The sequence below is a fragment of the Bufo bufo genome, chromosome 8, assembly GCF_905171765.1.
Source record: "Bufo bufo chromosome 8, aBufBuf1.1, whole genome shotgun sequence".
Taxonomy (NCBI): Eukaryota; Metazoa; Chordata; class Amphibia; order Anura; family Bufonidae; genus Bufo; species Bufo bufo.
In genome coordinates, this window is record NC_053396.1 from 124,670,312 (window position 1) to 124,693,290 (window position 22,979).

The following is a 22,979-nucleotide window of genomic DNA, read 5'->3' on the forward strand; positions in this document are numbered from 1 at the left end:
TTCTTTTCCTCACAGGCCGGCTTCTTGCTGAGCGTTGTTCCTTTTCTCCATCTGTGCTGTCTTTGTCCATCACGTCTGGTCCTTTTGGATCCAGGACCGTGCCTAAAAAACAATCTTCCTGCCGCTGTTCAGCTTATGTGGATCCCATGTCTGTAGATGGTGCCATTTTATTTCTAAAATTGCCGACATTTTTCCCGGTGTTGTTGTTACTACCATAATTGGGTTGATGTCTCTGGCCTCTCTGCTCATGCCAAGTATAGATGTTGCCTCGTCTGTAATCTTCCTCGTCACGTAGCCATTTACGCCTTTTGATCACCTCCTGCTCCTTTCTGAATTTATCCAGATATACAGATTAACTCATCAAGTATACATCATAGTCCTGCACAGGGAGGACATCCTTTAGCTTATTATCAGCCTTATCACGCTGTTCACGTGTCACTCCCAATTCATGTTGGAGGAATTCCAAATTCAATAATATAACATCCAGGGTGTATTTATTAGAGATCTGCGTGAATTTGTGTGCAAATGTAGTATGAGCTGGAAACAAGTTGGGCTTCAACTGGGAGCGCATCCCCCTTGGGATTCTATGCGACTTGTAGTATTCTGCTAGAGTCGCTAAATGCAGCTCCATAGAGGCCAGCCGTTTTCCATCAGCCTCAAAGCCTTTCTTTAATTCTGTGATAGATGGAGTAGACAAAAATGTGCAGTCACTCACCACACCATGGAGAATCCTCTCCTCATCCAGTCTGGTATAGGAGAATACATCTGGGGGGTCTCTATTGGATGGATCAGGCATCTTCAATATAATCAGTGCTAAGCTGCGAAGTCCTTAAATATATAATATCAAATACCGCAGCAGCACAGTCAAACAGCGTGCACTGGGTGCAATTCCTCACAGAGGTCGGCTTCTCCTCCACGACATATACTATACTTTCAAAAAAACTAGGCAGCACTTCCAGATTTCGGTGACAGGGTGACAGCCGTATGATCTGGGTGCTGAGCGGTTGCCACTCACAACATAGTGCTAACCCACGGCCCCCCCTCATCCACGGAGGTATAAGTGTTGATAGAATGCAGTTATGTGATGGTCCGGATGCCCCCACTGATGCCCTTATAGGGATAATACATCCCAGGTTGCCATGACCATTGGCATGCCCCCTCGATGCCGTGTGATGGTAGCCGTGTCACATGGTCCTTACTCTCCTCCCCCCTCTACGATGCGTGCGATGCGCTCCATGGTATGACGCTGCATTCCAGGGAATGTGAGAGCGTGGTTGCGTAGCGGGAGCCGGGAGGCGGGGGAGGACTGTCTGGCCCGGGGTATGCGCACAGCAGAGATGGGGACGCCAGCACTCGCAGCCACGTTGAAAACATTAATGGTAGGCGCCACTATTTTAAATTTCTATAGGATACAGCTGTATCCTTCTTATATGTCAATAGTTTTTAACCCTTGATTTGCACTTGGCACTTCTGTATTTCACTTCAGATTGGCCCTTGGCTCCCTTTGCTGGACGCTAAGGGACATAGATATATGTATGGGAAACACAGTTTGCATTGTATAGCATTGATCGCATAATCACTGAGAGTATGTTTTTTATATTTTGTACTTATATGGATTTATTATTAATATGGATTTAACACAGAGTATCACGTGACATAGCTCTGATTGAAATCATGTGATTTTATTATTGTTAACATGTGAATTCACTAATTGCACCATGTGACTGCATTGGCTTGTGGATATATATACCCTGTATTATGCACTGTTGTATAGCTTGACAAAGGCCTCATTGAGCAGGGGAAACGTTGCTGGGGAATAAAGTTTGGGGTCTTCACCCTGTCACCGAAATCTGAAAGTGCTGCCTCGTTCTTTGGAAAGTATATACATATATACACTGCTCAAAAAAATAAAGGGAACACAAAAATAACACATCCTAGATCTGAATTAATTAAATATTCTTCTGAAATACTTTGTTCTTTACATAGTTGAATGTGCTGACAACAAAATCACACAAAAATTAAAAAATGGAAATCAAATTTTTCACCCCATGGAGGTCTGGATTTGGAGTCACCCTCAAAATTAAAGTGGAAAAACACACTACAGGCTGATCCAACTTTGATGTAATGTCCTTAAAACAAGTCAAAATGAGGCTCAGTAGTGTGTGTGGCCTCCACGTGCCTGATGACCTCCCTACAACGCCTGTGCATGCTCCTGATGAGGTGGCGGACAGTCTCCTGAGGGATCTCCTCCCAGACCTGAACTAAAGCATCTGCCAACTCCTGGACAGTCTGTGGTGCAACGTGACGTTGGTGGATAGAGCGAGACATGATGTCCCAGATGTGCCCAATTGGATTCAGGTCTGGGGAACGAGCGGGCCAGTCCATAGCATCAATGCCTTCGTCTTGCAGGAACTGCTGACACACTCAAGCCACATGAGGTCTAGCATTGTCTTGCATTAGGAGGAACCCAGGGCCAACCGCACCAGCATATGGTCTCACAAGGGGTCTGAGGATCTCACCTCGGTACCTAATGGCAGTCAGGCTACCTCTGGCGAGCACATGGAGGGCTGTGCGGCCCTCCAAAGAAATGCCACCCCACACCATTACTGACCCAATGCCAAACCGGTCATGCTGGAGGATGTTGCAGGCAGCAGAACGTTCTCCACGGCGTCTCAAGACTCTGTCACGTCTGTCACATGTGCTCAGTGTGAACCTGCTTTCATCTGTGAAGAGCACAGGGCGCCAGTGGCGAATTTGCCAATATTGGTGTTCTCTGGAAAATGCCAAACGTCCTGCACGGTGTTGGGCTGTAAGCACAACCCCAACCTGTGGACGTCGGGCCCTCATATCACCCTCATGAAGTCTGTTTCTGACCGTTTGAGCAGACACATGCACATTTGTGGCCTGCTGGAGGTAATTTTGCAGGGCTCTGGCAGTGCTCCTCCTGTTCCTCCTTGCACAAAGGCGGAGGTAGCGGTCCTGCTGCTGGGTTGTTGCCCTCCTACGGCCTCCTCCACGTCTCCTGATGTACTGGCCTGTCTCCTGGTAGCGCCTCCATGCTCTGGACACTACGCTGACAGACACAGCAAACCTTCTTGCCATAGCTCGCATTGATGTGCCATTCTGGATAAGCTGCACTACCTAAGCCACTTGTGTGGGTTGTAGACTCCGTCTCATGCTACCACTAGAGTGAAAGCACTGCCAGCATTCAAAAGTGACCAAAACATCAGCCAGGAAGCATAGGAACTGAGAAGTGGTCTGTAGTCAACACCTGCAGAACCATTCCTTTATTGGGGGTGTCTTGCTAATTGCCTATAATTTCCACCTGTTGTCTATACCATTTGCACAACAGCATGTGAAATTGATTGTCACTCAGTGTTGCTTCCTAAGTGGACAGTTTGATTTCACAGAAGTGTGATTGACTTGGAGTTACATTGTGTTGTTTAAGTGTTCCCTTTATTTTTTTGAGCAGTGTATATATATATACTACAAGAAAATTTAGACTAGCACATTCATATACATAGTCATAGGTGCATATCCATCAAGCAAACATGGTTGATAATAAAATGGCTGCACAACATTTCACATACAAACAATAGAGCTGACAAATGGGGATCATTCTAAATTAAAGTAGTATTATACCTACTATAAATGATAAAATAGAAGCTCTTTGTGCACATTTTTGTTCAAACGTGTGTAGGGCCCATCTACCAGGTGTCAAGGTGGCTTTCGCAGATGGGTACCTAACACTAACAAACCGCCTCTCTTGGACTTACCTAAGCCTACAATTTTCAGGGCAGTGTAGGAACCAGCTACATTTATACTCTGCTCTACTCTACCCCAGGCAGATGGGCGTTGCTCAGTCTAAAAGAGGCGCTACCCTCACTTAACCCCTTAAGGACTCAGCACTATTTCAGCTTAAGGACTGGGCCATTTTTTGCAAATCTGACCTGTGTCACTTTAAGTGCTGATAACTTTAAAACGCTTTGACTTATCTAGGCCATTCTGAGATTGTTTTCTCGTCACATATTGTACTTCATGACACTGGTGAAATGAAGTTAAAAAAAATCATTTTTATTTATAAAAAAATACCAAATTTACCAAAAATTTGTAAAAAATTGCAAATTTCCAAGTTTCAATTTCTCTACTTTTATAATACATAGTAATACCTCCAAAAATAGTTATTACTTTACATTCCCCATATATCTACTTCATGTTTGGATCATTTTGGAAATGATATTTTATTTTTTGGGGATGTTACAAGGCTTAGAAGTTTAGAAGCAAATCTTGAAATTTTTCTGAAATTTTCAAAAACCCAATTTTTAGGGACCAGTTCAGGTCTGAAGTCACTTTGCGAGGCTTACATAATAGAAACCACCCAAAAATGACCCCATTCTAGATACTACACCCCTCAAGGTATTCAAAACTGATTTTACAAACGTCGTTAACCCTTTAGGTGTTCCACAAGAATTAATGGAAAATAGAGATACAATTTCAAAATTTCCATTCAAGATTCTCCATTTTAATAATTTTTTTCCAGTTACAAAGCAAGAGTTAACAGCCAAACCAAACTCAATATTTATGGCCCTGATTCTGTAGTTTACAGAAACACCCCATAGTTAGTTGTAAACCGCTGTACGGGCACACGGCAGGGCGCAGAAGGAAAGGAATACCATACGGTATTTGGAAGGCAGGTTTTGCTGGACTGTTTTTTTTGACACCATGTCCCATTTGAAGCCCCCATGATGCACCCCTAGAGTAGAAACTCCATAAAAGTGACCCCATCTAAGAAACTAAACCCCTCAAGGTATTCAAAACTGATTTTGAAAACGTCGTTAACCCTTTAGGTGTTCCCCAAGAATTAATGGAAAATAGAGATACAATTTCAAAATTTCACTTTTTTGGCAGATTTTCCATTTTTATAATTTTTTTCCAGTTACAAAGAAAGGGTTAACAGCCAAACCAAACTCAATATTTATGGACCTGATTCTGTAGTTTACAGAAACACGCCATATGTGGTTGTAAACTGCTGTACGGGCACACGGCAGGGCGCAGAAGGAAAGGAATGCCATACGGTTTTTGGAAGGCAGGTTTTGCTGGACTGTTTTTTTTGACACCATGTCCCAATTGAAGCCCCCCTGATGCACCCCTAGAGTAGAAACTCCATAAAAGTGACCCCATATAAGAAACTAAACCCCTCAAGGTATTCAAAACTGATTTTATAAACGCATTTAACCCTTTAGGTGTTCCACAAGAATTAATGGAAAATAGAGATACAATTTCCAAATTTCACTTTTTTGTCAGATTTTCCATTTTAATAATTTTCTTCCAGTTACAAAGTAAGGGGTTAACAGCCAAACCAAACTCAATATTTATGGCCCTTATTCTGTAGTTTACAGAAACACCCCATATGTGATCGTAAACTGCTGTACGGGCACACGGCAGGACGCAGAAGGAAAGGAATGCCATACGGCTTTTGGAAGGAAGAATTTGCTGGACTGGTTTTTTTGACACCATGTCCCATTTGAAGCCCCCCTGATGCACCCCTAGAGTAGAAACTCCAAAAAAGTAACCCCATTTTAGAAACTACGGGATAGGGTGGCAGTTTTGTTGGTACTAGTTTAGGGTACATATGATTTTTGGTTGCTCTATATTACACTTTCTGTGAGGCAAGGTAACAAGAAATAGCTGTTTTGGCACCGTTTTTTTTATTTTTTATTTACAACATTCATCTGACAGGTTAGATCATGTGATATTTTTATAGACCTGGTTGTCACGGATGCGGCGATACCTAATATGTATACTTTTTTTTATTTATGTAAGTTTTACACAATGATTTCTTTTGTGAAACAAAAAAAATCATGTTTTTGTGTTTCCATAGTCTGAGAGCCATAATTTTTTCAGTTTTTGGGCGATTACCTTGGGTAGGGTATGATTTTTGCGGGATGAGATGACGGTTTTATTGGCACTATTTTGGGGTGCATATGACTTTTTGATCGCTTGCTATTACACTTTTTGTGATGTAAGGTGACAAAAAATTGCTTTTTTTACATTTCTTTTTTTACAGTATTCACCTGAAGGGTTAGGTCATGTGATATTTTTATAGAGCAAGTTATTACGGACGCTGCGATACCTAATATGTATACTTTTTTTTATTTATGTAAGTTTTACACAATGATTTCATTTTTGAAGCAAAAAAAATTATGTTTTAGTGTTTCCATAGTCTGAGAGCCATAATTTTTTCAGTTTTTAGGCGATTACTTTGGGTAGGGTGTGATTTTTGCAGGATGAGATGACTGTTTTATTGGCACTATTTTGGGGTGCATATGACTTTTTCATCGCGTGCTATTATAGTTTTTGTGATGTAAGGTGACAAAAAATGATTTATTTAGCACAGTTTTTATTTTATATTTTTTACGATGTTCATCTGAGGGGTTAGGTCATGTTATATTTTTATAGAGCCGGTCTATACGGACGCGGTGATACCTAATATGTATACTTTTTTTTTATTTATGTAAGTTTTACACAATAATATCATTTTTGAAACAAAAAAAAATCATGTTTTAGTGTCTCCATATTCTGAGAGCCATAGTTTTTTCAGTTTTTGGGCGATTACTTTGGGTAGGGTATGATTTTTGCAGGATGAGATGACGGTTTTATTGGCACTATTTTGGGGTGCATATGACTTTTTGATCGCTTGCTATTACACTTTTTGTGATGTAAGGTGACAAAAAATTGCTTTTTTTACATTTCTTTTTTTACGGTATTCACCTGAAGGGTTAGGTCATGTGATATTTTTATAGAGCAAGTTATTACGGACGCTGCGATACCTAATATGTATACTTTTTTTTATTTATGTAAGTTTTACACAATGATTTCATTTTTGAAGCAAAAAAAATTATGTTTTAGTGTTTCCATAGTCTGAGAGCCATAATTTTTTCAGTTTTTAGGCGATTACTTTGGGTAGGGTATGATTTTTGCAGGATGAGATGACTGTTTTATTGGCACTATTTTGGGGTGCATATGACTTTTTCATCGCGTGCTATTATAGTTTTTGTGATGTAAGGTGACAAAAAATGATTTATTTAGCACAGTTTTTATTTTATATTTTTTACGATGTTCATCTGAGGGGTTAGGTCATGTTATATTTTTATAGAGCCGGTCTATACGGACGCGGCGATACCTAATATGTATACTTTTTTTTTATTTATGTAAGTTTTACACAATAATATCATTTTTGAAACAAAAAAAAATCATGTTTTAGTGTCTCCATATTCTGAGAGCCATAGTTTTTTCAGTTTTTGGGCGATTATCTTAGGTAGGGTATCATTTTTTGCGGGATGAGATGACGGTTTGATTGGCACTATTTTGGGGTGCATATGACTTTTTGATCGCTTGCTAATACACTTTTTGTGATGTAAGGTGACAAAAAATGGTTTATTTAGCACAGTTTTTATTTTTTACGGTGTTCATCTGAGGGGTTAGGTCATGTGATATTTTTATAGAGCCGGTCGATACGGACGCGGCAATACCTAATATATATACTTTTTTTCCCCTATTTTTTTTACCAATTTTATGGAACTTTATTTGGGGAAAATTCAGTTTTTGTTTATTTTTACTTGAAACTTTAAATTTTTGGGGGGGAAAACTTTATTTTTTCAACTTTTTTTTACTTTATTTTTTTGTCCCACTTTGGGACTTCAACTTTTGGGGGTCTAATCCCTTTTACAATGCATTCCAATACTTCTGTATTGGAATGCATTGGCTGTATGAGTAATACTGTGTGTATTACTCATACAGCTTCTGGCCTGTGAGATCCAGGGGGCTGGATCTCACAGGCTCGTCACTGGAAGGCAGCGCAATGCTTTCCTTAGACATCGCGCTGCCTTCCAGGCCATCGGGTCCCCCCTACAGCCGCATGGGGACCCGATGGCACCGCTGCCCGCCGGATAAGGAAAAAGCCGCAAACCGCAGGTCTGAATTGACCTGCGGTTTGCGGCGATCGCCGACACGGGGGGGTGTTGTGACAGGATGCCCGATTAATGATTTCAGAGGACATCCTGTTGCGATTAACCCCCCGTCGCGCCGCAATCGCGATTTTTAAAGTTAGGACGTACTGGAACGCCCTGAGTCCTTAAGGACTCGGGAAACAGGGCGTACCGGTACGCCCTAAGTCCTTAAGGGTTTAAAATGGCTGCACAACATTTCACATACAAACATTAGAGCTGAGAAATGGGGATCATATATATATTTGGCTATATATATATATATATATATATATATATATTCAGAAGCAAAGCTTTAGGGGAGAATATCTCCTTACACAGGGCATCAAATGCAGTATGTCACACTTTTTCCATTGAATTTTTACAGACTTACACAAAAAACTCAGTTTGCCCGTTTATGAGCTTAAAAACAAAGTACAGTAGAGGCCCATGCATCTCTATGGGACCCCTATTACTTCTCTGTAGAACACAAAGTCATAATAAGGCTGTGTTTATGAGCCCTACGTTTAAGGGGATTATCCCAAAAGCATCTTATCGGTGATCACAAGAACCAGGGTCCTGTGTCCTCCATTTGAGCATGGGACTGCCTCTCAGCTATTATCAATAGTCCAATAGAATATAAATGTTGCAGCAGTGTGCATGCAGAGCCATTCATGCATTTGAATTGGGGACCACTCTGGTGGTCAGCTGGGATCTCAATGGCCAGACCTCCATTGATTAAACACTTAGCCATCCGGTATATAGGTGCTAAGTTGACAATTTTGGGACAACCCCTTTAAGTGGTTAGTCTCATTATTGTTTTTAATGGGAGTAACCACAGTAAGCACAGCCAGGGGGTAAGCAAAGTAATGGATATGGCCATGTGGCTTGTGCTCCACTGTTTTCGTATCTGCAATGAATGGGAGATGTGCAAACAGAGTAGCACACCAAACCACACTGCTCGAGATACTGGAAACAGCATAGCTTGCTGTAATACGCTTAGGTCCCATTCACTGCTATGGGAGTTATGGAAACAGTGGAGCACTGGTCGCTCAGATGTTTCCGTAACTGTGGTCACCCCTGGCCAGCGCTTATTGCAGTTATTCCCAACTCTGCCATGGAAAGCCAAGATGGGAATACCCATTTAATTATGCCTTGCAACATATTTGTTTAGAGATACAATCATGTATAAATTATTGATGTCATGCTGGGTGTTTTTGTATTCCTCAATAACTAAACTATTGTTTTTACCAAACAGAATAATCTCTAACCCGTCATTGCTGTAGATGAGCCTCGGTGCTCTGCTGGTTCCTTCATATCACACTTCTACATGACTAATTTGTTTCAGCTCATGAAATAAACAGTGGTGTCTCCCGTGGACCTTACACAACGAATCAGACATATGACAAGTCTGCAGCTTTCATGAAAGACTATTTCTCTAGCTTGTCTCCTGCACAGTTTGTGGTTTGGTATTGCTGGCAGAAAGGATCTGGATATTAAATGATTCCCTCAAGAATTCACGGTTGTAAACAAATGAGATATTCATTTTATACAAAGCAAGGTTCATCTGATGGTTCAGTAATCACTTGGATGCAAGAGAAATGTATATCTAATTTATCATTGATAAGGGGCGAGAACCAGAAATGTTTGCAATCTTTCTTGCACAGAGGAATGACTTCACATATCGTGTGGTCCCCACAGGAGCGCTTTTTTCCCTCTAACAATGATCACAAAAACACACAGCAAATTAGTAAACCAATTACGTTGAGGTAACACTGATTTTAATATCTTCATAAGAATCTCTGCGTTCTGTAATGAGAAGGTCCAATGGGTCACAGTCACTTAACTTTCTCTATTATGGATATTTAGTTCTGTAAATTTATTTTACAACCTAAGTGAAGGGAACTGTATTTAGTTCCTATGGGAGTAGTTGACCTCCAGTTTCATTATAAACAAGACATTGCCAAATTAATGATACATTGAATAGGATAGTAACACATTCTCCAATGAATAATGACTTTAAATGGTGTTTTAATACAAGGTCAAAATACAGTTCTGTCCTTGGATTATTCTTGTGTTTTTCCTGGAGAAACTTTAATTACATCCTGGATATTGTCTTTCTGTTTTGTCTAAATCCGCAAGTTCAGAAGGTGGAAGGTGTCCTTTCTGCTGGTCCCACCTTGGCCACTTGTCCCCACAACCTTTCTACTAAATAGAGATGAGCAAAATGATTCTACATGAGTTGAAATTGTTACACATTTTCAAAAGATTGTAATTTCAGCAAATCAAAATAATTTTGTGATTAGTTTTCAATAGTAGTGTTTCCTAACCTAGGATACATATACTGTACCTAAAATGGTATGTGCCATATGCATGTACACAGCTCCCAGTTCCTGAACCCAGGCCCCAAGTCATCTTCCTTGCATACTGTATTAGGAACTCCATTTAAAAGACACAAAACAAATGTATGCACTCTAAGCTTCCTAGCACAAATTTAACTACTTCCTAGCACGAATTTAAACTACTACCTTATGTTCCAGCATGATAACTTCATGGCATGGAAAGCAAGGAACCATTATTAAATGCAAAGAGAAGGACAACCACGGTAAAGACCAACAGATTCCGAAGTCTTCATTTCCCCACTAACGACAGGCAGACTCCTACACCATTTTTGAACAGGTTAGTGTACTTATAGTACTCCTCCACAGAATCCACCTTAGAAGGTGGGTTGGTTTATAACATGAATTCAAAAGATTTGAGAATAAATACGCTTACAAAGGCTAAGTGAATAAATATATTTAAAATATGATTTAAATATTATTTAAAAAATCTACATATAAAATTTAAAACAGAACACATACAAAAGTAGTAAAAGTAAATTACAATAACTGGCCTACAACACAATACAATATAGAAGGTACTCCTGTCACCATGTCATAGCACATGGCCGACACCCCATGGTGATACAAGAGATAGGGATAGTGTTTCAATCACAACATCCTACCTTGATGATGTTCCTCAATGGAGTGCCAATTAACTGTCTGCCTTCACCAGTTTTATACCTTTCAAGCATGCCCAGTGTGCACCACGTATATCTCTGAGATAATCACTCAGGAATGTAGCCTTCTCAGCACAATGGGGGGCTTGGGGGATTTGTGTATGTTATCAAACTATCCCTAACTCACTACATTACAAGGAATGTCACTACACAGAATATAGATAATGATATTAAAGGGGACAGAATTAAAGGGGACAGAACCAATTATTTCTTAATTAAGTATGTAAAATACCCTTACAACACAGTGGGTATTTCAAATAGTGAGACAAATTTTTAATTTGTATGCTCAAGAACCTGAGCAACTCCTGAACAAGAATGACATAGAGTTAATATTTTAGATAGGTTATCTCTACTGGGCTTTCTCTACAGCATTCTGTTACATCTTTCCTGCTCTCGTTGTTCTTCTTTGGCCTTATCCTAGCTGGTACCTGCTCCTGAAAGAGTCAGCACTACATTTTTTCATCAGTTCTCACTTTTATTTTAGACTACACTGACTGATTAGACTATACTGAACTGAGATGAACTGACTAGAATATTCTTTTATCAGATATATATATATATATATATATATATATATATATATATTTATGGTCAGGGCTAGGACAACGTCGGCGTACGCAGAGAAACCTGCCCTGAACATAGTGGCTGAATTGTGCCGGAAGCCACGGGCGCGGGTACACCAGTGAGGAAAAGGGGGCATACCTGATGGAAACCTGAGAAAAAGGGCGGGAGGGAGGGGCGTGAGGCTCGGGCGCCTGGCTGAACGGAGGTAGGGTGACTAAATAGCCAGACGCCCCTCCCACAAATACAGGCTGGTAACAGCCTTACAATTTATGGTCAGGGCTAGGACAACGTCGGTGTACGCAGAGAAACCTGCCCTGAACATAGTGGCTGAATTGTGCCGGAAGCCACGGGCGCGGGTACACCAGTGAGGAAAAGGGGGAAAAAAAACAACAGGTAGGTACAACACTTTTATTTACAAATTACAAAGCCAGAGAACGAAAGGCATGAGATATCTCGGTTTGAGGATTGGGTATATACCTGGAGAAGCAGGAGGATCGCCACCGCCCCATGGACCGGATGACGTGAGCCGGCACCTGATGACGGGAAGCAGCGGAGGCTGCCCCTATACGAAATGAGTGCCCTGAAATTACCTTGGGGTCATAGCCTAAACCCTGGGCGAGGGCGCGGATATAAGCAATGAATTGCGAGGTGCTGAGAGGCTTGCCTGCATGCGGCAAGAGTGGACTGTCGGGCAATGAACCTTGGATGAGTGCTGTCAGTTGATGCAGCACTTGAACTGGGCACCAATTGTTCAAGGTCGGGTAGAACTTGATTTCAGAGGGAGGACCCGTCTGATTGGTTTTGGTGGAGGGTAGAAGCAGAGTGTAATGGCCCTGGCCCCATGACAGATGTTGCTTCAGAGGATGATTTTTCCGATTTGGACCAGCCAGAACCTCTCCGGGCCGGAGGAACCCAAAAAATCGAGATACATAGCCGCTTTCAGAATCAGGCTAGTGGAGGGCCCAAAAGGATTACCATCCAATGACGAGGAGAGATCCCTGAACAACTGTCCGGATACTGGCTGCCTATGGCTCACGGATCCCTTCCCTTCCTTTTGAATGCCCCAAAGAGTGGCTTTAATAGCTTGGATGGAAAAATAGGACCTGTGACGAGGATTGGCCAGCATAGCGTGATGTTGAAGTCCGGCCAAATAAAGTCTGATGGTACCATACGACAGAGAGAGATGCGAGTGACAATAGGCCAGGAAGGCCATGATGTAGGAGATCTCGGAGTGTTGACCCCTCAGGTGATTCCTAGAGAATTTATCAAACGCCCTTAGGCCAGCCTGATAATTCCTCGCCGTATTACGTGACAACGATTTGGCGACCAGGCCCTTGGCCTCCTCTAAGAGCGAATCTAAACCAGAATGAGGGTGCTGAATTGGGGCACCGGGGTGCCTGACCGATCCGCGTCGGGCATTTCCTGAAAGAAAATTGGAAAGTTAGCACGGGAAAGCGCGTCCGCAGCCCTATTCTGCTCGCCTGAGATGTGTACGCAGCGCATGTGAAAATTATGGTGGAGGGATAACCACACTAACTTGCGTAATAACGCCATGATCCTGAGGGACTGGGCTCTGCCCTTGTTGACGATGTCCACCAAGGTCTGGCTATCCGTAACGAACGTCACGGAAGAGTTAGACCAGAGGTGACCCCAGGCCTGAGCAGCCGCCACTATGGGATATAGTTCCAAAAGGGGGGAAGATTTTAGAGCTGCAGAGTCCGAGACTAATTCTGGCGGCCATCCGGCAGCCAGCCAATGAGATCTGAAAATGGCAGCGAACCCGGAGGAACCGGCGGCGTCGGAGAAAACCATGGGGGAAGAGGAATCCCACTGCGGAACGAACAAGGAAATGCCGTTCCAGTTAGCGAGAAAACTGCTCCACATGTCGAGATCTGCAATGGCCTGGCTGTCCAAATGGACGACAGAATCTTGTTCCGGGGCCGAGGGCAGGAGACATAGCAACCTGGAAAGGAAGGCCCTGCCTTTAGGCATAATTCTGGTGGCGAAATTAAGCATCCCCAGCAAGGATTGGAGCTCCGCCCTGGTCAGCGAGTGAGACTGGACTGCCCGGGAGATGGGTGAGCGGATCCTGAGCAACTTCTCGCTGGGGAGGCTAGCTTCCATTCTAACGGTATCTAGAATAATGCCCAGGAAGGTGACTGTAGTGGCCGGACCCTCAGTCTTGGCCGTGGCCACGGGGACCTGGAGTCGGGAAAAAATATCCAGAAGTGAATGGGGAATGGAAGGGACCTGACTGGGCCTTTCAATGAGAAGAAAGTCGTCCAAGTAGTGAACGACCATGGATAAGCCACCGTGATGGTTGAGAATCCAGTGCAGGGCTTTAGCAAGCTGTTCAAAAAGCCAAGGACTGCTCTTGGAGCCAAAAGTAAGCCGGTTGGCAAAATAAAATTTATCTGCCCACTGGATGCCGTAGTACTTCCAAAGCTGCGGGTGTATTGGAAGCAGCTTAAAAGCGTCGGCAATATCCACCTTGGCCAACCAAGCCCTGACACCTGCTTGAAGAATGTACTGGATGGCCTCGTCAACTGAGGAATATTGCATGGAATATTCCTCAGACGGAATGAGTGAATTAAGACTGGGGATGGAGGACATATGAGGCGCGGAGAGATCATAAATAAGACGTTTTTTATTTGAAGATGACTTCGTGACCAGGCCGATAGGGTTGATGCGCCACGACCGGAATGGGATCTGAAGGAAAGGACCAATGACGAACCCTTTGTCGACCTCTGCCTGAATGAGAGTGGTCACCGCCTCAGGGTCACTGGAGGCGGATAGCAGATTGGGGCCCAACCAGCAGCCCTGAGGGGGCGTGATAATGCCGGTGTGAAACCCCTCTCTGCACCCATCCAATAAGAAGGCGACAAAGGAACGATCTGGGTGGTCCTGCAGGAGTGCAGCCAGTAACTCCAAGTTGAGGTCGGCTAGTCAGGAGTCCCTGGCTGACTTCCTGGGACAGGAAGGACGAGGGTGGGCCCGAAAACAAAGGGAGCAGATGTGCAGTGCCCGGCACGCATTGAAAGCGCAGCCCTTGGCATTAAAATTATTGCACACCTGGCTACTGCCAAGGTACACAATGGGCCTACCCAGTTTATCTAATGATGAGGAAGACCTGGAGGACCCGGACGGACCTGGAGTGGGCGCTGACTGAGGATCTTGCACCGGATTAGGGCACCATTCCGTGGAATGAAAGATGGACTGGCAGATGGCACACAGGGGAGCCTTCAGCCCTGCGAAGTGCCGGCAGAATAACTCCATGTCCAAGTCGGCCCAGTTGGACATGAACTGAAATTGATTCAGGGCTGCGGCGGCTTTGGCAGAAAACGAACGATGATAATCGTAAAATGCCGAGCCGCCGTACTTGTGCCCCAAATCCGTAATCCGGTACAAGTAAGTATCTAATTCTTCCCTGCGATTGGGATGGGCAGAGCATATTACATCCCTGTAGAGGCTGAAGGCCAGGACGAACTCGGAAACCGACAGCTTCCTATTTAACCGAGCATCCTTGGCCTTCAACACCACGGAAACCTCTCCGCAATTAATCACCCGGTTTTCGGAGATATCATGGGAGGCAATCAAAATGGATGCTAAATTAACGTCCTTGCCTGCCAAGATATCCTTCTTAATATGCTCCAGAACAAAATGGGAAGGAGCAATTTGGGGGGTGGCAGAAGGCCTACCTGCAACGTCCGGAGGAAAGGCAGGAATGACTGCCGAACCCGGATATTGCGGTGAGGCTGTTGGTCTGGATTCTAAAACCGCGACCCTATTCTGGATGTCCGTGACTGAGCTAACGAGTCCGGTGATGGATGACTGGATCTGAGCTAGAGCCAGCCGGATGGAGTCGCTATTGGACTGCTCAGCTGTCGGACCCGGAGTGGTCATCAGGAGCCGGTATAATTCGGCCTTGCGGGCAGTCGCGGGATGCCGGATCCCCCTGTGATTGAGTTCGGCGATTAACTTTGGCACAGTCCAGCTCCTTAGAGATGTGTTGCTGAAATGCCCCGAGACGGATGATCCTGGCATGGAGAGGTTGTCCTCCATATCGGACATGTGAGACATGATAACCTGGGAAAAGAAGGGGAACTTAAGTCTACCGGAAAACGAAAAAGAAGCACAGATGGAAGTGGTAGTAGCGGCCGAAAGAAAGTGAGAGACTGAAGCGTGTAAACGTGACCAACGAAAGAACCTACCTGACGGAACGTGAACGGATTTGGAAAGACGACTTCCAAAAACCCAGATCGATTAAGTGGAAACTAATAAAAAGAACGGACTTGAGTATCAAACTGACAGTTAACCCTACTCCAGTGACCGTCTCTGAGCTGACTTACCTGGAATTGCCTCGAAATTCCTAGATGAAAACGAAGGAGAGAAGGAAAATAACAACTGCCCAATCTAAAGGAAGGAACAACCGACATCAGAATAGATGTAAAACCCTAAGAAAATGCAGACAAAACCTGGCCGATCCAGGAACATTGACATCCTGGGCGATCCAGGAACATTGACAACCTGGCCGATCCAAGAACATTGACATCCTGGGCGATCCAGGAACATTGGCAACCTGGCCGATCCAGGAACATTGACATCCTGGCCGATCCAGGAACATTGACAACCTGGGCGATCCAGGAACATAGATGTCTTGGCCGATCCAGGAACATTGACGTCCTGGCCGATCCAGAAGCATTGACAACCTGGCCGATCCAGGAATATTGACAACCTGGCCGATCCAGGAACATTGACATCCTGGCCGATCCAGGAATATTGACAACCTGGCCGATCCAGGAACATTGACATCCTGGTCGATCCAGGAACATTGACAACCTGGGCGATCCAGGAACATTGACAACCGGGGCGATCCAGGAACATTGACAACCTGGGCGATCCAGGAACATTGACAACCTGGGCGATCCAGGAACATTGACAACCCGGGCGATCCAGGAACATTGACAACCCGGGCGATCCAGGAACATTGACAACCTGGGCGATCCAGGAACATTGACAACCTGGGCGATCCAGGAACATTGACAACCTGGGCGATCCAGGAACATTGACAACCTGGGCGATCCAGGAACATTGACAACCTGGGCGATCCAGGAACATTGACAACCTGGGTGATCTAGGAACATTGACAACCTGGGCGATCCAGGAACATTGACAACCTGGGCGATCCAGGAACATTGAAGTAGATTGAGACGACAAAACCCGCTGTCAAAAACAGTAAATTGAAAACATCCCTTGCACCTAAACTGCAAATTCTGGTATTATGATGCTGCCCCTTTTTTTTTTTTTTTTTTGTACAGCCTAAGTATAGCTGCTCTGAGTTTAAATGGGCATGTATATTAAGGGCTGTGCTTTTTTTTTTTTTTTTTTTAATACCGCAGATGAACTGTTGTGGGTTGTGGAGCACTAATGAAGCTGCGCCCCCCCCTGAGACACAGGAATACTGCCTGCATCATAAAACCACAATTTGAGAACACCTCCTGAGCTGGAAGCCCTAGTAGCATAACTGGATTCCAGGTAAGATTTAGGAATCAGACCATGCTGAAGGAGCGTGTTTATAAAACTCATCCTGAGCCGGCATGTGACCGGCAGATCGCAGAAGCTAAGATGCCGCTCCCCCCAACCCAGCCGCCCGCAGTTCTGAGAGCGGAACATACTGGGGGAGAGCGGCATCACAACCCCACACCCAGGGTTGGAGACCAGGACGGGCGTGAGGCACAGCTGGAACGGAGCCGGCTAAGCCCCGATTACCTGGCAGGCTGGCGTGTAGCGATGCGGACGTCGGCGGCACGTGACCCAGAATACCGGAAGTGAAGACCCTGGTCGGAGGAAGGAGCGCGATACGCTGATGATGCGTGAGGCTCGGGCGCCTGGCTGAACGGAGGTAGGGTGACTAAATAGCCAGACGCCCCTCCCACAAATGCAGGCTGGTAACAGCCTTACAATATATATATATATATATAGTAACATCGGGTCCATCTAGTGGTTGCTGTGGATATGTCCTATTAGTACCTTGTGCAAATACAATAAATATACATATTAAAGCAAACACAATTTAAAACCCTTTCTTTTGTTGTTTGCAATGTAAAGCTACTCTGGAGAGGGAAGCTACATATATACTGAGACCTGTGTGTCAAAGGCACTTATCATGAAGGAAGTGGCTGTATGGACTTAATCTCAAAATACTAATTTTCAAAAAATAAACCATTCTAAGAGAGTTCTGACTTCTTGGTTATTCACAAAGTAAATGGCTTAAAGGGAATTTTGCTGTTGGAATAATAAACTGTACGGAGATCTATCTCTATACAGTATTAGAATGTATGGGCTCTGATGAGCTTAAAGGGGTTGTCCGAGTTATTTTTTTGTTCTTTCTATGTTTCTAACTAAGCAAATGTAACAGCTTTCTAATTAACTTACTTTATCTCCAGTAGCTGGTTTCTCAGATTTGACTGAGGGTCACATGACCTGTGATGTCAGCTTCTCTCCCTGCTCTGATAAAGGTCGTTTACAAGCCTGTAAATGAGATGTCACTGTGCTGGCCACGCCCCCTTCACTGCCGTCTGCTCTCTCTCTCTCTCTCCTAAGATTCTTAACCCCTTCAGCTGCACATACTGGCTAGCTGCAGCAGTGACAATTCTGGACACAGGAGTTGAAGGACTAGAGAGAGCATTGCACAAGTAGGTAGGGGGAAGATCCTGTGTGTATTAGCAGTGTCATTGTACAGCTGGGACTTGTAGTCCTACACATACAACATGCTGCAGAGTCTCCAAGCAGGCAGACATGTCACTCAGGGCAGCTCTTGTATTCACTCCCTTAGCAGTGCAGGGGGAGGGGCAGAGATTGTTTTTATTGCATGTAAACAAAGGACCAGAAAAGAACCAGGGAAATGAGGAAATATATATTTTTTTTTTGCATAAAAATTGCTTAGCTCAGTTACAGTCAGCAGACACATTCCAGCCAATCAGCAGCAGACCCTCCCTCCCAGACCCTCCCACCTCCTGGACAGCATCCATTTTAGATTCATTCGGAAGCTGCAGTCTTAGTGAGAGGAGGGACAGTGTAGCTGCTGCTGATTTATAAGGGAAATCAATAGCTAGGCTAGTGTATTCAGTGTCCACTACAGTCATGAAGGACTCATCTGATCTGCTGTAAGGACAGCACCCCAAAAAGCCCTTTTTAGGGCTAGAACATCAGTCTGCTTTTTTTTTTTCCCTGTGTAATCTAATTGCAGTTGCCTGCCTGCCAGCGTGTGTGTCAGGCTCACAGCGTATACTGTGCCCACTTGCCCAGTGCCACCACTCATATCTGGTGTCACAATAGCTTGCATTTTAAAAAAAACTAAAACTTTTTTGGCTGTAATACACTACCAGTCAGTTGCCTGCACGCGTGTGCGTTTCAGGGCCTGCCAGGGCACAGTGTCACACAAGTGCAACTCCTATCTGGTGGAACAGTAGTGTACATTTAAAAATATAATACAATTTTGACTGTGAAATAATAGCAGTCAGTTTCCTTCACACGTGTGCGTTTCAGGGCCTGCCAGGGCACAGTGTCACACCAGTGCAACTCATATCTGGTGTAACAGTAGTGTACATTTAAAAAAAATATACAATTTTGACTGTAATAGATTGAATAGCAGTTAGTTGTCTGCAAGCGTGTGTGTCAGGCCTACAGCGTCTACTCTGCCAACTTCTGCCAGTGCACAGTGCCACTCATATCTGGTGTCACAGTAGCTTGCACACATAGCACCAGTAATCGGAAAAAAAATCACAGGCAGAGGCAGGCTACCCCGCAGGGGCCTTCGTGGTCGTGGTGCTGTGATTCCTTTTGGCCCTAGAATAATGCCCAGTGTTCAGAGGCCACGTACCCTGAACTCGAAAAGTTCTGAGGACATAGTTGACTGGCTAACACAGGACACCCAATCTTCTACAGCTTCCACTCGGAACCTTGACGCACCATCCTCCTCCAGCTTAGCTTCGGGCAACTCTCAAGTTACCACTTTCCCGCCTGCCGCCACCACCAACACTAGCACCACAGCCGCTTCACTTGATCTGTCAGAGGAGTTATTTGAACATCAGTTGGAAGAAATGAGTGATGCGCAACCATTATTGCCAGAGGATGTAGATAACAGGGATATGTCTCAGTCAGGCAGCATTACACACATGGACGTACGGTGTGATGATGATGATGTTGTACCCGCTGCTGCTTCCTTTGCTGTGTTGTCAGATGCAAGTGAAGTGGTTGATGATGACGATGTGTCCGTGGATGTCACGTGGGTGCCTGCTAGAAGAGAAGAAGAACATGGGGAAAGTTCAGATGGGGAGACAGAGAGGAGGAGGAGACGAGTTGGAAGCAGGGGGAGGTCGTCGCAAGGAGCTAGTGGCACAGTCAGACAGCATGCATCGGCACCCGGGGTCAGCCAGACAGCACGCCAATCAACGCATGCTGTTGCCACCACCAGAATGCCGTCATTGCAGAGCTCAGCAGTGTGGCATTTTTTTTGTGTGTCTGCCTCTGACAACAGCGATGCCATTTGCAACCTGTGCCAAAAGAAACTGAGTCGTGGGAAGTCCAACACCCACCTAGGTAGAACTGCTTTGCGAAGGCACATGATTGCACATCACAAACGCCTATGGGATCAACACATGAGTACAAGCAGCACACAAACTCAAAGCCGCCATCCTCCTCCTGGTTCAGCATCTTCAGCCACGTCAACCACTGCTGTCCTCCTTTCTCGCCTTGAGCAGTTCCTGCTCATCTGCCCACAGTCAGGTGTCTGTCAAGGACATGTTTGAGCATAAGAAGCCAATGTCACAAAGTCACCCCCTTGCCCGGCATCTGACAGCTGGCTTGTCTGAACTCTTAACCCGCCAGCTTTTACCATACAAGTGTCTGAGGTGTTCCAAAAATTTGTAGCTATTGGGACAACGCAGTGGAAGGTACCCGGCTGAAATTTCTTTGCACAAAAGGCAATCCCCAACCTGTACTCGATTGTGCAAAAGGAAGTAATGGCATGTCTGGCACACAGTGTTGGGGCAAGGGTCCATCTGACCACTGATATCTGGTCTGCAAAGCACGGTGAGGACAGGTATATTACCTACACTGCACATTGGGTAAACCTGCTGACGGCTGCCAAGCATGGAATGCTTGTCTCTGCAGAGTAGTTGGTGACATCGCCACGACTTGCAGGCAGGCCTGCTGCCACCTCCTCTACTCCTCCTACTCCATCCTCTTCAATAACCTCCTCGGCTGAGTCCTCTTCTGCTGCTGCGTCTTGCTCCACATCAACGGCACCCCCCCTAGCTCCCCAGGGGCTATTCCACATACCGAATACGGCAGTGTCACGCCGTCTTGGGGTTGACTTGCCTGAAAGCAGAGAGTCACACCGGACCAGCACTCCTGTCCGCTCTGAACGCACAGGTGGATCAGTGGCTGACTCTGCACCAACTGGAGATCGGCAAAGTGGTGTGTGACAATGGAAGCAATTTGTTGGCGGCATTGAATTTGGGCAAGTTGACACGTGCCGTGCATGGCACATGTGTGTAATCTGATTGTATAACGCTTTGTGCATAAGTACCCAGGCTTACAGGACGTCCTGAAGCAGGCCAGGAAGGTTTGTGGCCATTTCAGGCGTTCCTACACGGCCATGGCGCACTTTTCAGATATCCAGCGGTGAAACAACATGCCAGTGAGGCGCTTGATTTGATACAGCCCGACACGTTGGAATTCAACACTCCTAATGTTCGACCGCCTGCTCCAACAAGAAAAAGCCGTTAACGAGTATTTGTATGACCGGGGTGCTAGGACAGCCTCTGTGGAGCTGGGAATTTTTTTGCCACGTTACTGGACGCTCATGCGCAATGCCTGTAGGCTCATGCGTTCTTTTGAGGAGGTGACAAACCTAGTCAGTCGCACCGAAGGCACCATCAGCGACATCATACCATTTGTTTTCTTCCTGGAGCGTGCCCTGCGAAGAGTGCTGGATCAGGCCGTAGATGAGCATGAAGAGAAAGAGGAAGAGTTGTGGTCACCATCACCACCAGAAACAGCCTTATCAGCATCACTTGCTGGACCTGCGGCAACGCTGGAAGAGGATTGTGAGGAAGAAGAGTCAGAGGAGGAATGTGGCTTTGAGGAGGAGGAGGAAGACCAACCACAACAGGTATCCCAGGGTGCTCGTTGTCACCTATCTGGTACCCGTGGTGTTGTACGTGGCTAGGGGGAAGAACATACCTTCAGTGAGATCACTGAGGACGAGGAACGGGACATGAGCAGCTCGGCATCCAACCTTGTGCAAATGGGGTCTTTCATGCTGTCGTGCCTGTTGAGGGACCCTCGCATAAAAAGGCTGAGGGAGAACGACCTGTACTGGGTGGCCACGCTACTAGACCCCCGGTATAAGCAGAAAGTGCCTGAAATGTTACCAAATTACCACAAGTCGGAAAGGATGCAGCAGTTCCAAAATAAATTAAAAAGTATGCTTTACACAGCGTATAAGGGTGATGTCACAGCACAATGGGAATCTAACAGAGGAAGAGGTGAAAGTAATCCTCCTCCTCCCACGACCACGCCGGCAAGGACAGGATGCTTTACAGACGTGTTGTTGATGGAGGACATGCAGAGCTTTTTAAGTCCTACGCATCGCCACAGCCCTTCGGGGTCCACCCTCAGAGAACGACTCGACCGACAGGTAGCAGACTACCTCGCCTTAAGTGCAGATATCGACACTCTGAGGAGCGATGAACCCCTTGACTACTGGGTGTGCAGGCTTGACCTGTGGCCTGAGCTATCCCAATTTGCGATAGAACTTCTGGCCTGCCCTGCTTCAAGTGTCCTGTCAGAAAGGACTTTCAGTGCAGCAGGAGGTATTGTCACTGAGAAGAGAAGTTGCCTAGGTCAAAAAAGTCTAGATTAGCTCACCTTTATTAAGATGAAAGAGGGATGGATCCCGAAGGGACTGACAGTGGGCGATACATTCGACTAAAAAAGGCCTGATGAGATGAGCTGCCTTGGGCACACTTGGGTTCAAGCCGCAATGTTTTAGGGCACTTTCTGCTGGGAAACAAACATCAATTTTTCTGGCCCCTGCTACAGCAGCGGCTGCAACAATACCTAATTTTTCAGGCATGTGTACATGCCTAATTTTTCTGGCCTCTGGAGCTGCACTGTGGCTTCAAAAACCAAACAAAATCAAGGGCACATACATGTGTCAATTCCCCTTCGTGATCATTACCTTGTTGTGGTGAAGGGGCTTGCATATCACAATGAAGTGACCACATCTATGAGTGTGTTGGCAATAGCAATGTTGGCACACCCTAGATGATAAGGTCGTTGCTTTATTGTGAACATACCAAAAG